This window comes from Protopterus annectens, chromosome 12.part0, assembly GCF_019279795.1.
Source record: "Protopterus annectens isolate FY-2018-M chromosome 12.part0, PAN1.0, whole genome shotgun sequence".
NCBI lineage: Eukaryota > Metazoa > Chordata > Ceratodontiformes > Protopteridae > Protopterus > Protopterus annectens.
In genome coordinates, this window is record NC_056746.1 from 192,358,102 (window position 1) to 192,374,894 (window position 16,793).

Here is a 16,793-nt window from a genome sequence, read left to right on the forward strand (position 1 = left end):
GGTGTACCAAATAGACTGGCCTTATCCATAGGAGCATCTAACAGCTTTGCTTTAACATGATCCGGCAAGACCTGTTCTTTCAACCATGCATGCCTTCTTATCACTGTGCCAGTCATGGCTGATCTAAATGAAGCCTCCAGTGTATCATAGCCACATTTTAAAGAATGGTTACTAACCTGCTGAATGTTATTCACCATTTCTAAAACATATTTCTTATCTAAGGAGTCATCAGAGGACAGCTTCTTAGTTAACTGATCAAGCATAAACTCTTGGTATTGGATCATATGAAACTGACAGTTTAAAGCTCTAGCTGAGAGAGTAGCAGAGGTGTAAACCTTTTTCCCCCATCTCTCTAAGGACCTGGATTCCCTTTCAGAAGGAATAGGGTTTTTTGCTGAGGTCGAGGCTACTGCCTTAGGCCCCTGGGATATAGTCTCAGGATCTGCAAGTGGGGCCTTGTATAGGTGGTGATGAGTGTCTGGTACCCTGTAAAATCTATCTGGTTTGGCAGGGGCTGGAGGTAAAGTATCAGGAGCAGTGCAAACATCATTAAATGCATCATCCACAACAGGCAGTACTGGAGGTATAGCTAAGGGCCTCTGTTGTGGTAAGTGCAGAAATGTCCTAAGCCTTTTTCTTGAATCTGAGAAATCTTGTCCCTGCCATTGGAATTGTTCTCTCATGGCATGTAAGGTTTCCCCAAAGGAAAATTCCTCTGGTGGAGAGGCAGATGGAATGGATTCTTCAGCATCGGAATCTTCATAAGTAGAAAAAGGAGCCTCTGGCTGATCTGTAATGTCTGAGTCATCCAAGAATCATCAGAGGACACTGGCTCGGGGCTCTGCTCTAGGTCTCTTTTCTGTGGGCTGAGAGGCCCTGTCTGGGTGAGATTGGGATCCCCTAATTAAGGATATTAAATCCTCTGCCAGAGTAAGCATTTGTGAACTAGAAGTGGGCCTGTGTGAGGGGGGCTTAACAGGCACTGATTTAACAGTTTTGGCTGCTTTAGCCCTGGCAAAAGCCTTAATAGACATGGCTGCAGGAGGCCTAGCAGCACCACGTGCTGGGGTAGAGACATCCAAAGGGATGGTGTCTGATAAATCACTAGGAACCACAGTAGTAGGCAAAACTTCTGAGGCCAATTCAACTAAGGTAGCAGGAGCCTCAGTAGTAGTCATGGATTCGGCTGAAGATTGACGGGTTTTCTCGTTTTTGGCCAAAACCGAGACACTCGCGGCTTGCTTAACCGTGGTTTCGGCCGAAACCGCGGACCGCGAGTGTCGGTCTTTTTCTTTGCGTTTTTTAACAATTTGGGTAGTCGGAGGATCCGACGGCATAATGTACGCAAAATCTGAGCCGAAAAACTGTTCAGCAAACTCCGACCGACGCCTAAGCATTCGTCGGTTGAAGGAAGCACAGGCCGAACAGGCTGCTACGTCGTGGTCTGGGCCTAAGCAAGGCAGGCAGTAAGAGTGGAAATCTTTATGAGGTATTTGTTTCCCACAAGTTAAACAGTTATTGACTTTTTCTGACATCGGCTGAGGCAAGAAAGAGTCCCCAACGGGGTACTTAGCTTTTTAGAAGTCTTCGAAGTAGTATTCGGTAGTAGTAATCTCTGGATCTGACCGACCGGCACTTGCGAACAGCTTCTGCTTCGGGCGCCACGCGGCAAGAAAGACTGAGGAAAATGGCGTCGGCTGATGCCTTTATACCCGAAGACCAGCAGAGATGACGTCGGGTGAAGTGCGACATCAGCCGAAGCCGGACCCAGACTTTGGAATCCGGCCGACCGAAGGGCTGCCTGACGACAGGACAACCCCATTTGTTATGACTGCAGATGCATCCTTGAAGGACATCACTGCATTCCCCTGAAGATATTAAGAGCTAGAGCTATCTCTCGTAATTCTATGGACATTCTTTTTACATGGTAAGAGTAAATCTCTTCTTGATTATGTACTGCATGACCTTGTAGTCAATGACCACTAGCAGAAACCTGATTTTAGGCAATCTCTGAATGCTGTCATAGCAAGTTGTATTGTGAGAATGTCTTTTAGATTGATATGCATCGTCATATTAGAAGTAGACCAAGGTCTTCACTCTGGTCAGGGCTCCGTGTGACCCTAAATAACCTATGGGCAATGCACTTGTTATTGACACTAGAAAAGGATGACAAACATCAAGTTTGCTGGGGCTTTTGAAACCAAATGATCTACCAGATCTAGGCTGCAATAACATCTACAAGCGATGTTTCCATTCTAACAAAACAAAACTACAAACGTGAAAAACACAGGATAACTAAGATGGACACCATTAGGCTCAGAATTTATTTCATAAGTTGGCCCATATTTCACAATTCAATCTACAAATTGCAGAATGAAAAACATACCTTGTTGTGTCTTTCGGCTTTTCCTGGTTAGGGGTTGCCACAGCGGAACTCCAGTCCGCTAATGATTGGCAGTTGATTTTTACGTACCGAGTTGCCAGCCCTGACGCACAACCTTCAATGAAGGAACGCCCATTCACGCATGTCTCCATGCAGAAGAAGCTCTAGCTGAGAGTCGAACCGGACAGCATCTTACTGTGAAGTGACAACGCTACCGCAGCACAGATGCCTAATTAACAAAATAAAATGCATACTTGTGTATAAGCAATACTCTAATTAACAAAATAAAATGCATACTTGTGTATAAGCAGTACTCTAAGGCAGAAATAGTCCAAATAAATACCTTGTGCTACATGAACAACCATTACAGATATTCTGCACATTTCACAATGTCATGCCTTAAGCCAAATAGAAAGGCATACTGCTTTAACCACACCCTTCTCTGCCAAAACAGTTACTAAATATAACTAATGTGGTTTCTACTTATCCACTGCTCAAGTACTCAGAATTAGGATAAGGATAACTCTCGGGGGCACTGAGCTGCCATCCCACATAGAACCAAGATGCTCTCCTCCAAAAAAAGGAAGCCAATCTGGTGGTCCCCTACCATAAACAAACTTTACAACAAAAGGAAGAAACTTTTGCAGAAAAGAGGAAAATCCCAGGATACAAAAAGCTCTACCAGCCTCAGTAAGAAGCTGAGATCCCTCATAAAATCCTCCAAAGGTAGTTACGAAAATAAAATTGCCAAAGATTCCAAAGACTACCACAAAGCATTCTATAACCATGTCAAAATCTAAATGGCAATGCTCAGATCTGCTCTGAGCTACAACATAATGGCATTAAATATACTGATCCCAAGGATATTGACAATATCCTGGCAGATCAATTCAGTGCCAACGTCACCCCCTAAATGGCCCATTTCAATACCGGAGGATTGCCAAATTCTGGTAATAACGGCCACACAGGTAAAAAAACGCACTCTCCAAAGCTAAGAATACAGCATCCATGGGACCAGATGACATCCCGGGCTGTGTACTACATGAACTGGCACCTCACCTAAGTGTCATGTTTAATCATAGCCTCACCTCAGGCTTCGTGCCCACTGAGTGGTGCACAGCTACAGTTATCCCACTCCACAAGGAGGGATCCACCTTGAATCCCTGGAACTACTGCCCCATCAGTCTGACGAGCCTGATCTGCAAGGCCATGAAACATATTATCATGGAACTTATGAACAAAGACATTGGCAACCTTCAAATACTGGACCCCAACCAGTTTGGGTTTTTGAAGGGCCGATCTTGTCTCCTGAACCTGATTGACTTCTTTGAATCAGTCTCCAGTGCCATGGACGAGAGTAAGGCAGTCCACACAGCCTATCTGAACCTCGCCAAGGCCTTTGACACCATCCCCCACTCTGGAATCATAGATAGACTTACTAAGCTGGACATTAATCCCTACGTCACTCGATGGGTTGCCAACTGGCTTACTGAGAGAACCCAGACTGTAAAAGTAGCCGACTCCAAATCCAGCTCCATACAAGTGGAGTACCTCAGGGTTCAGTCCTGGGACTACTCTTGTTTGGCATCTACTTCTCTGAAGTACAGGCCAACAGTAAGGGACTCTGGCTAACAAAGTTCGCAAATGACTGCAAACTGGGAGCCATTATTGAATCCCCAAATGATGTGGATACTCTACAAAAGGGCCTTACAGAAACACATGCTTGGTGCCAGCACCACGGGCTCAAGCTCAATGCCAAGAAATGTATAGTTATCCCCTTTGGGAAAAACATCTACCTGTGAATTACCACATAGGTGGCAGTACACTAAACACCGAAAATGTGATGAGACTTAGGGACACAGGTGGACAGTGGTCTCACCTTTGATAACCACATCGCCACAACAGTCAGGAAATCCTTCTGTGTGGCACACCTCATCACTAAGGGTTTTTCATCCAGAAAAAAGGAGGTCATTTTCCCACTGTACTCATCCCTCATTAGACCCATTATAGAATACAATGCCCCATTTGGTATGTACCTCTCAAGACATCTGTAACAACTGGAAAGGCCACAGAAATACCTCACTAAAAGAATCACAGGCCTAAAGCAGTGCCCTACGCTGACCGCCTTAAAAAAACTCCAGCTATACACATATCGTCTACTCAGAGGTGATCTCTACTTAACATACAAGGCCATGTCAAACCCAGAGCTGTTGGACATGCTGCACTTAAAGAAATCCCAATCCCTCAGAGCCACACGCTCCAGGGATCTAAACCTTGTCATCACAATAAACAAAACATGCTGGAGGGATAGGTTCCTGACCCAGAGACTCCACAGACTCTGGAACAGACTGCCCATACATGTCAAGCAGAGTGCCTCTTTGCCCCTCTTCAAAAGGAACCTTAACGATTGGATGGGAGAAAGGAAATTCACCCCTGGGATCATGTCAGTTCCCCTGCTAGACACGGATCCAGGGAAGTAAATAGTGTGGAAAGAAATAGCCAGGGAATTGTTATGGCTAGGCTTGTATAGGCCCTATGGCCGATAGCCTAGTACCAACCTATGGCTGAAGTATCTAAGTGCATTTCTCTACCCAAAATGTGGATGGGTAGTTTTGTACCTCAGTGGTTAACACCAATGTATCAGACAGCCAGTAGGGGGTTATTTATTCCTTGATAGATATGTCCCTTTACATAAAAGTATACTCAAAAGATGCCTTTTTATATCACTGTTGCAGTGTTCTTCACCTTAGGGATATCCTGTCAAGGATAGCCCCCAACATCTAGACAGTATACTGAAGCCTTTAGATCCTGTATGTGCTGTACATCACATGTATGCTTCCCATACAGGACATAGGTCATAAAGGTGATGTATGGACACAATTACCTAGAACTTTTTTGCCAAATGCCATCATACCTTGTTGATCTGAATGTTCTTTGCTGTGCTGAATACCTAGCTGTCAGATAAATGCCCTGTTGGGGTCTTTTTTCTTTTTGCTATTGGTCTTGTTTTCCTTTGATTACTTGGAGTTTATATCATCCAAGGAGGGAAAAATGTCAGCGTGGGAAGCAGATTCCCATAAGGATTGTCACAGTGTCTTTTTTTGTTTGGGTGCTTCCCACAACCATAGTAGCTAAGACTCCTAGAAGCCGGTTGTCTTCCCTGACCATCTATCTCAAGAACCAGAGGCTTAAACAGTTAGCCCAGGGTATCATGTCAGAATTGATTAACCCCGATATACCTCTGTTAAGTAAGAAGAAAACAAAGAAATGTCAGCCAAACTTTTTGGCTGTTCAGCCTCCACCAGACATCTCTCAAAGCAGGTGATACACTGTAGGCCGTCTAATGTCAACTTCATATTCCTCTGCCATGGCCCTGTCAGAGGCCGGCATGGATCCTTCTTTTCACATCTTGTGTGTCTTTGCAGGCATCTGCTGTGGACATCAAGGGAGAACTGCAGTTGACTATCTCGGACGGCCCTTGAAGGATTCCACAGATTCTGGTCTGGGAACAGGCTCCAGGTACCCTTACTGAATCCCATCAAGGTTTGGAACCTCTGGTGTTTGTTAGGGCTGAGAACAACAAATGAATGAGCCACTCCACCAAGTCTGTAATTCTGTAGAAATCACTTTTATTCTTCAACAAACAGTAAGCGCTTCCACGGTCTCTTGAACCACTTCATCAGACTGAATAAAACAACAAACTGACTCCTATTTAAATATAAAAGCATGTATAACAATTATTCAATAAACCTATAACACAATAAATATATAATTAAAAATTTTCTTTAAAAAACTGTACCAAATAATGAATGAAGCAGTTTCCTTGAATCCATTTTTAAAGAATAGAGCTCATAAACATTGATTACATTGTGATGCTGTATTATATATATATTTTTTTTTACCTATTTGGTACAGTTTTTTAAAGAAAATTCTTAATTATATGTTTATTGTATTATAGGTTTATAGATTGATTAATTGTTATACATGCTTTTATATTTAAATAGGAGTCAATTTGTTGTTTTATTCAGTCTGATGAAGAGGTTCAAGAGACCGTGAAAGCGCTTACTGTTTGTTGAAGAATAAAAGTGATTTCTACAGAATTACAGATGTGGTGGAGTGGCTCATTCATTATTTGTTCTTGGGATTGTTTGGTTTATATGAGCCTATCCTTTACCAGAGCATTGGTATTGTTTTTTTCCATTTTGTTAGGGCTGACATCCCTACTAAGAAAAAAACAGAAGACTAAACATTCTTCTGTATATCCAAAGAACCATCAAAGGAAATGCCAGGAGTTTATTCATGACCTGTTTAATGCTTTAATTGCCATGAAAACTCTCCAAGGGGTTTCTCCTTACTCCCCCTTGAACTTAACTCCTTCTGAAAGGTCTACAGAACCTGATTCCTTGGATGAGGATTCAGTGTCTGATGAAAGGTCCTTGTATTGTTCTTCCCAGCTGCTTTTTTAAACTTATGGCTCTGATGAAGAGGAGTCCGTTAGCCCTGAGCCACCTTTGGTGGAGTTGTCTTTTGGAGACACAGTAGCTAGAATAATGGAATATTTTAAGTGGGATTCTTCTCAGGTGTTTGATATCCAGAGAAGGTATTATGAGGACTTTGTACAACAACTTTTGACAGTTCCAAAATCCACACAACGAAAAGGAGAAGAAAATAACCAGTGAATAACAGCTTTCACCATACGCACTTTTAATACTTCAAGAAAATTCTCTTAGCGCCTCGGCCACAAACAGCCTTTACAGAGTAAAATCTTTTCATACTAACAATCACTCATTTTATACCTCAGCTTAGTACCATCATTTTCAATTAACCAATTATATACTGATTGTTAAAATCCAATACACTTTGTATTTAAAGTAAAAACACCACTATATAAAACTCTGCCAACTGCACTCCTTATTCAACCCATTGGGTTTTAAAGTATTATATTTTATTATAAAAATGGATTCCTTTCTCCTTAATGCATATTTCAACATCTCTACATTTCCATATTGATTTAATACTTGTTCCAAAACAGTTACTTTCATGCTTTCCACTTCCCCTTTATGTACCCTATTGAAATGTTCTGCTACAGGACTAATGACCTTACTGTTTCTTACATCTCTGACATGTTCCTTTACTTTTTCTCCTAGACTTCTTTTAGTTTCCCCTATATAATATTTATTACATTAACAACTTATGGCATAAATTACCCCCTTACTTAAACAGGTATATGTGCCTAAAGTGTCAAATTTCCTCCCTTTTATTTCATCCACTCTAGTTGTAATATACTGACAAATGGAACACTTTCCACACGGGAAAGTTCCTTTTTCTATCAGATTACTTAAAATTTTGTCTCTAGGTTTGAAATATTTACTGTGAACCAAGAAATCTTTTAAATTTCGTCCCCTCTGATAAGAAATTTTTAATTCAATTTTAGACAATGAGGGGACCTCTCTTTTTACCTGTTTCCAGTACCCTTTAACTAATTCATTGAATTTATCTGAAAAGAGAGTATATTTGGAGGCAAAAAACATTGAATTATTAGTAATAACTTCTTTATTGTTTTTTTTTTTACTTTGATTTGCTTTATACCCAATTCTGAAACCCTGGCTTCTCTACTTTCATAGATTTTAGAGTAACTTTTATACACTTTATGAATGAAGCTGCAACTTTTCTGGCCTCATACCGTGCCTCATTACCATCACTACATAATCTTTTTATTCTTAACATTTCTCCAAAAGGGATAGACTCCAATGTGTGACTGGGATGGCAGCTAGTAGCATGCAACATCCAATTAATTTGATCAAATTTCCTATGTATTGTAGTATGAATTTTTGCTTTTGTTATTCCTTTTAATGTTATATCTAAAAAATTAATTTCTGAACCTATGTGAATTCCATCAAATTTAATCTAATATTTTTTAGCATTAAGATATTCTGCAAACGTAGATGAATAATTGTCTCCCCCCTTAGCTGCTGTTCACTGGTTATTTTCTTCTTTTCGTTGTGTGGAAGGTATTATGGAAAGTTCAGGTGGATACTCCTAAACCTTCTGCAGTATCTCTTGTGTCGGCTGCCTTGTTAAACACCTTTGTAGTGGCCTCTAAGACTCCTGACTCTCGGCCCCCTGCTCCAAAGAAACTTAACAGGTTTTATAATGTTTCTGAAGATTGTCAGTTCCTATTCAAGTGTCCTTCTGCTGACCCTGCCGTGGTGTCAGCTGCCTCTGCCAAGCCTTCTAAGCTTTTGCCCTCTTCCAAGTTTCTGCCTTTGAATAAGGATATGGAGGGATTGGAAAGAAGGTCTACACTGCTTCTATTTTGGACTTTAGGGCCATCAATTACCAGACCAGCATGACCAGATAAGCTCTAGTCTTGATTGCCCAGGCTTGTCAGGTTATTTCTGACCTCCCTCATTCTTAAGGTAAGTCTTCTGCTTTATCTGTGTTGGGTTCTACCTCTCAGGTGGCTCGCCACTATCAAGTGCAGTTATGATGCTGCTGATGCCTCTTCCAGAGTTGCTGTTTTTGGTTCTGTCATGAGGTGTTACTCTTGGCTTTGTCTGCAGTCATTACCTGAAGATATTAAGGCCAAGTTGCTGGATGCTCCTTTGGATAATAATAATCTCCCTGGGACTGCTGCTCTGTTTGTCTGTTCAAGAAAAAGGTACAGCTTTGCACGACCATAAACACATTTTTGTGTCCCCTAGCCTTAAGTTCCAGAGGAACTACTCTACTAGGTTTGCTTTTGTTCACAGGCAGCCTCGTCAGGCCACTAAAGGCAGGAAGGGTGGTAGGTGAGCTCCTCCTGCTAAGTCTTAGGCCCCTGTGGTTCAGAATCGTTTTTCTGGCAAACCTGCTTCTCTTTAACATTTTGACCCCTCACCCTAGGCTAGGTTCCCTTGTTCCTTTGGCTCTCCCTCTGTTTTCTGAAATAGCAACTAATCTCCTCAGATTCTTGGGTTCTGTCCATCATCCATCAGGGTTACTGGTTACTTCATGGTGTGGAAGTCTCTCCCTCCTCTATCAAGTATTCCTTAACCTCTTCTAGAGCAGCTTCTCCATTTCTATGCAGTTCTTGGGGCCCTGGTGGACCTGGGAACTATTCAAACTGTCCCTCCTTCCCAAGTGGGAAAGGGATTTTAGTCCAGAATATTCCTGGTTCCTTGAAAGGAGGACACTTGGAGACCTATTCTGGATCTGTCCTTGCTCAACACCTTTCTCAAGGTTCCTCCTTTTTGGATGCTTTCTCTTCAGACCTTGTTTCCTCTGTTGCTACCCCAGGCTTTTCTGGTGTCCTTGGATCTGAAGGATACTTGCCTTCATATTCATATTCACCCTCTTTTCAGGATGTTTTTACAATTCACTGTTTCTTCCTCTTATTTTCAGCTCTCTGCTTTACCCTTTGGCCTCTCTACTGCCTCAAGGGTATTCACAAAATGCCCTGTCTCCACTGATTGCCTTTTGCAGGCTCCAGGGCATTCAGATTTTTCCTTATTTTAGATGACTTGTTGATTCCAACACCTTCTCTCAGCTGCCCGTTGCAAGCTCTGTTCACCACATCTCTCCTTCAAAGTCTGGAGGTCATTATCAGCTTCTAAAAGTGTGTCGTGACTCCCTCAGGATCATGTGTATCTGGGCTGCAGGATTCAGACATTGCCAATGTTGGCCTCTCTTCCACCTCCAAAGGTTCTGTCCTTGACAGCTTTCTTTCAGTTTCTTCTTCCTCTGCCTGGGATTCCTGCCAGATGATTTCTTCAGGCCCCAGGATTCATGGCCTCTTCTGTTACAATGCTCTGTCTTGCCAGACTGCATATGCAGAAGCTTCAATGCTATCTCAAGTTAGTCTGGCTTCAGTATGACCACCCTCTGGATTTTAGGGTGCCTTTCCTTCCTTGTCTCGAGAAAATTTGAGTGGTAGGTTCAACAACTTACCCTCAACTCAGGCCTGCCCTTTGAGCCTCTGGTTCCTTCCCTAGAACTGTTCACTGATATCTCAGACATGGGGTGTTAGGATTCCTGTGGTCACCTGAAAGTTCAAGATCTCTGGCCTCTCCATCAGATATCAAGCCATGTCAGCTTCAAAGAAATGTGAGCTTTGATTCTGGTTCTTCAGGCTTTTCACCCCATGTTTTCTCTAGGCCACCTGAAGGTTTACACTGACAACACCACAGTGATGTAGTATGTAAATAGGAGGGCAAAAAGTCTTACATTCTCTGCAGGTTGGCTCTTCCAGCCTAGGATCTGGCTATCAGTTACCAGCTAACACTTCAGGCAGTGTACATTCCTTCAGAGCGCATTCTAGTGGCTGACGCTTTGAGCAGGTCCAAAACACAGAATCACGAATGGATGGCTTCACAGGGACGTGTTTCTGAGCATAGTCCATTGGTGGGGTATTCCTCAGGTAGACCTTTTTACCTCCCTCTTTACAAGACAGCTCCATCACTTCTGTTACAGAGTGCCATGTCATTTGGTGTGGAATAATGATGCTCTTTTCCTTGGAAGAGGATGTTTCTCTATGCCTTTCCTCTACTTCCAAGAGTCCTGCAGAAGATTCAGCTCGTCTCCCCAGAAATCTTGCTAGTGACACCCTTTTGGCCAAGACAGCACCGGTTCACCCTCTTAATGCATCTGGCCAGGGGCAATCATCATAAATTACCTCACCGGCTGGACATCCTCACATATGACAAGGGATCACATCCATCCACACTTGTCTACTCTTCAACTGATACTGTGGGTGATAGGGTTTTGATCCCTTTTAGGCACTTTTTTCTGATGATGTGCTCAGGATTTTACAGGAGGCAAGACAACATGCAACCAGAAAGTCATGTATGTCCAAATAGAAAATATTTTCTGTCTGGTGCCATGCTCATAGCCAGGACCCTTTTTCAGTGGGGGTCCCTTTGGTTATTTCCTATTTGTGTGAGTTGATCCTGTCTGGCTTGGCCTATTGTTCTGTAAAGGCCCATTGGTCAACTATTTATGCCTGTTTGCCCTTGAATCCTCCTTTGACTTATTTTGAAGTCAAACAGTTCCTTAAAAAAATCCTGCATCTTAGTCCCCCAAGGAAGTCTATTCCTCTACCTCCTTGGGACCTTAATTCTGTTTTCAAATAATTGACCTAGACTCATTTTGAGCCTGCAATTTCAGCTTCTCTGCAACACAGTACTTGGAAGACAGTCTCATTGCTTGCTCTTACTTCTGCTTAGAGGGCTTCTGAGCTTCAGGCTATTATGGCCATTCCTCCTTTAGTTTTGGTTTTAGACAGAGACAGGATGTTCCTTCATACTAATCCTTTTTATGTCCAGTGTTGTTAATGAGTTATCCTTGACTCAGGCAAGGTTCAAATGACAAATTCACCACAGTAACAGCTACAAGCAAGCAGAATCTGAGGGTAATGCTACTCAATGCCAGAAGTCTAAACCTCAAAATGCACTCACTCACTCAAGGCACTTCTTAAAATGGAGAACATCGACATCTGTGCAGTGACAGCGACCTGGTTCAAAGCTCGAGAGAGCACCCCTGCATTACCAGGCTGTAATTCATACCACACTTTTTGGCCACCTAACCCAGAACGAAGCACTAAAGGTGGAGGCGTGTCCATATTCATTAAGGATATCCACACCTCCAGGCTAGTTGAACAGCATAATGCATCGGAGATTATCCAAGTGCAACTAACTCTGGGCAAGACCGCAATCCAAATTGTAGCTTGCTACAGACCCCCCCACCATGCCCCAGGATTCCCACTCCTCATTTCTTGATGCACTGGAAAGTATTAGGGTACAACCTAACACCCTAATAATGGGCGATTTCGACTACCCTACCATTAACTGGGAAAACTACTTGTACCAACTCTGTTGCTCAACATTTTCTGATTTTATAAATTCCAACGCCTTGGATCAACTTATTCACACCCCCAGCAGGGGCAGTAATATCCTAGACCTGGTCATTACCAACACGGGAGACTGGTGTTCCACACCAGATCCGACCACAAGCACATCACCCTGGACATCCACATCCCGCCCCCACCCCCAATTAGGGAAACCACCGTAAAAAACTTCTCCAAAGCCAACTTCACACTTCTTAAGACAGAAGTGGCAAACTTCATGACACCCATGCAGACGGACAAGAGTTACGACTGCTGAATCCTACACAAAGGCACTTTATAAACACTTACATGAGTGTATGGATTATGCTATCCCTAATAGAACCAAGCTGCTATCCTCCAAAAAAAGGAAGCCGATCTGGTGGTCCTCTGCCATAAACAAACCCTACAACAGAAGAAAGAAACTGTTGCAAAAAAGAGTAAAATCCCATGACTGGAGGAACGCCCTGGTCAACCTCAGTAAAAAGATTGATCCCTCATAAAATCCTCCAAAGCTAGTTACAAAAACAAAATTGCCACTGACTCTAAAGACAACCACAAAGCATTCTATAGCTATGTCAAGAATCTCAATGGCAACACTCAGATCTGCTCTGAGTTACAGCACAATGGCACTAAATTACAGAACCAACTGATATTGCCAACACCCTGGCAGATCGGTTCAGTGCTAACTTTACCCCCCCTCACCCCCTAAAGGGCCCATCTCTATACTGGAAGAATGCAACGTTCCTGTAATCACGGCTGCACAGGTAAAAGACACACTCTCCAAAGCCAAGAACACAGCATCCATGGGACCTGACAATATCGCAGGCTGCGTTCTACACGAAGTACAGAATGAACTGGCACCCTACCCAAGTACCATGTACAGTCATAGCCTCACCTCAGGCTTTGTGCCCACTGAATGGTGCACCTGACGGTTATCCCACTCCACAAAGGGGGAGCCATGATGGACCCCGGGAACTACCACTCCATTAGCCTGATGAGCCTGGTCTGCAAGGCCATGGAACGTATCATCATGGAACTCATAAACAAAGACATTGGTAATCTCCAAACTCTGGACTCTACCCAGTTCGGATTTGTAAAAGGCAGATCATGTCTCCTAAACCTGATTGACTTCTTTGAAGCAGTCACCAAAGCCATAGATGAGGGTAAGGTGGTTCACACAGCTTATCTAGATCTTGCCAAGGCTTTCAACACCATCCCCCACTCTGGAATTATAGATAAGCTCACTAAACTAGGTATAAATCCCTATGTCACAAGATGGTTTGCCAACTGGCTCATGGACAGAACCCACACTGTGAAAGTAGCAGACCCCAAATCTGACTTCAGACCAGTGACAAGTGGAGTACCACAGGGTTCAGTCCTGGGTCCTCTCCTGTTTGGTATCTACTTCTCTGAAGTACAGGCTAACACAGAAGGTCTTTGGCTAACAAAGTTTGCAGATGACTGCAAACTAGGAGCCATAATCGAAATTCCTAACGATGTGGACATACTACAAAAGGGCCTCACTGAGACAGATGCATGGTGTCAAAGACATGGCCTGAAGCTCAATGCCAAAAAGTGTATTGTCATCCCCTTTGGTAAAAACTCTGTCTATGAACTACCACATAGCTGGTAGTCTACTTAATGCTGAAAATGTGATGAGACCTTGGGACACAGGTGGACAGTAGTCTCTCCTTTGATAATCACATCACCACAGTGGTCAGGAAATCCTTCTACGTGGCTCACCTCATCACAAAAGGTTTCTCATCCAGAAAAAAAGAGGTCATTGTTGCCCTCTACTCATCACTCATTAGACCCATTATAGAGTACAACGCTCCTTTTGGTATGTACCTCACAAGACATCTACAACAACTGCAAAGGCCACAGAAATACCTCACAAAGAGGATTACTGGCCTCAAACAGATGCCCTACTCAGACCGTCTCAAAAAACTCCAGCTTTACTCCGTCGCATATTGCCTACTCAGGGGCGATCTTTGCCTAACATACAAAGCTATGTCAAACCCAGAGCTGTTGGACATGCTCCACTTAAAGGAATCCCAATCCCTCCTAGCCTATATAAGCCTAGCCAAAAAGGTACCCTGGCTTTCACCACCCAAGAAAATTATTTTCCTGTGCCCCTGTCGAGCAGAGCCACAGAAGTGATCCCCGGGGTGAATTTCCTATTTCTCATCCAATCATCAAGATTTTTCTTGGAGTGCTAATGAGGAGCTCTGATTGACAGAGGCAGGTAGTCTGTTCCAGAGTATGGGAAGTCTCTGGGATAGGAATCTATCCCTCCGGCATGTTCTGTTTATTGTGGTGACAAGGTTTAGGTCCCTACAGTGTGTAGCTCGGAGGGATTGGGATTTCTTTAAGTGGAGCATGTCCAACAGCTCTGGGTTTTACATAGCTTTGTTTGTTAGGCAGAGATCACCTCTGAGTAGGCGATATGCGACAGAGTAAAGCTGGAGTCGTTTGAGACAGTCTGTATAAGGCATCTGTTTGAGGCCAGTAATCCTCTTTGTGAGGTATTTCTGTGGCCTTTCCAGTTGTTGTAGATGTCTTGTGAGGTACATACCAAAAGGGGCGTTCTACTCTACAATGCTAAAATTACAGAACTGTGTCAAGTTAAGGCAGATTGGTCTAAGATACAAGCATGTAAACAAAATAAAGGGTAAGCCCTTGCAGATTATTTGAGTTGTATCTAAGCTATGTTTACTAGACATTCAGGAATACCAGATCCAGAAGAACAAGCTAAGCCAGCTATTGCAGCTACTTTTGTGCAAGGTCTGCAAGCCACTGTACAAAATCAAATAAAGCAAGTGCTTATAGACCGGGGAAAGGACTTGGAGGCCTTACTGAGTGCTGCTAATAACTGTACTGAGTTTCAGGAAAAACAGAGGAAGGATACTGAGGATAAGCTGTTAAATTTGCAAATAAGGCAGCCAGAAGCTCCAAGGGGGTGAGGGAGGGGAAGGCAGACAGAAGTTGCTTAAAGTGCTGGCCAACAGGAACGAGGTACATCTGGTTGGCAACAATGAACTGGCAGTGCCCCTCCTAATGGATCTTACTTCAATTGTGGTGAAGCAGGACATTGGAGAGGATATTGTCCACACAAGCGAATGCAGAGTCCATGATACCTGGACTAATGACAGCCAGATTATAGGAATTCTGCAGTTCCTCTATCACCTCCTCAAATTGGAAGGAGTCAGAAAATCGCCATACTGACTATGCCAGGGTAATGGAACAGATATAAATCTTGATCCTCTGCTGCAAATAGATCAGACAGAACCCTCTGTTATGACAGAAATAAATTCAAAGGAAATTGTTTTCCTGGTGGACACTGGAGCCACTAGGTCTGTATTAAAAGTTTGGATAGTCAGATACCGATATGAAAACATAAAGTAAAAGCAGTTGGGGTAACAAATGCTGCTGTTGCATATCCTGAGAGCTTATACTCTTTTCTTTATGGCCTATTGAGGAAAGACATTATTTCCTTCAGAATACTACTGCACCAGTGAACTTACCAGGAAGGGACCTGTTATGTAGACTAGGCTGCACTATTTACTGTACACCAGGAGGGATGTATTTGCACATTCCAACAGAATCAGAGAGGAAAGTGTTAGCAGTCGTAGCACATGCTGAGGGAACAGCCTGTTTAACATATTCGGATGGCTGAAGAACTGTTGCAGCAGATATCTGCTAAATTATGGGCTAAACATGCAAATGAAGTTGGTATATTAAAAATCTGCAGAGCCAGTAAAAATCAAATTGGATCCATCTAAATCACTCCCTAGAGTTCTGCAGTATCCGGCGAAACCAGAAGCAGAGCCGGGAATTAACCCTGTAATTCAGTCTTTAATGCAACAAGGCATAATAATGTCAACTAAAAGCCCTTGTAATACTCCTGTTCTCCCTGTAAAGAAGCCAGGAAAGAACCCTTATATATTGGTGCAAGATAGGAGAGCTGTAAACAATGCAGTATTACCAAATTTCCTGTGGTTCCAAATTCAGCAACCATACTGAGTTGCATACTGCCTCCAGCAAAATATTTTTCTGAGATAGATCTGTAGTCAGCATTCTTTTCTATATCTAGCCACCATGAAAGTCAGTTTCTGTTTGCCTTCACTTGTAAGGGACAACAATATACATGGACACAGTTACCACAGGGGAAATACTGAATCTCCTCCATTATTTTCTCAAATTCTAAAAAAGGATTTGGAAGATGTGACATTTCCAGGTTGGTCTGTGTTAGTGCAATACATAGATGACTTATAGCATCTGATTCTTTTCAGCAGGATACAATACACCTTTTAACTATTCTTGCAGAAAAGGAGCATAAGGTGTCAAGAGAAAAGTTGCAGCTATGGTCATCTCAGGTACGTTTTCTTGGTTATCTGATATCTCAGGGTAGTAGGCAGATGCTGTCATCTCACAATAGTTAAAGCCTTGTGACTATCTACTTAGAGTCAGCTTAGATCCTTCTTAGGTATGATAGGATATTGCAGACAATGGATTTCTAACCCCCTGACCTGTGTCTTTCTGCTTTTC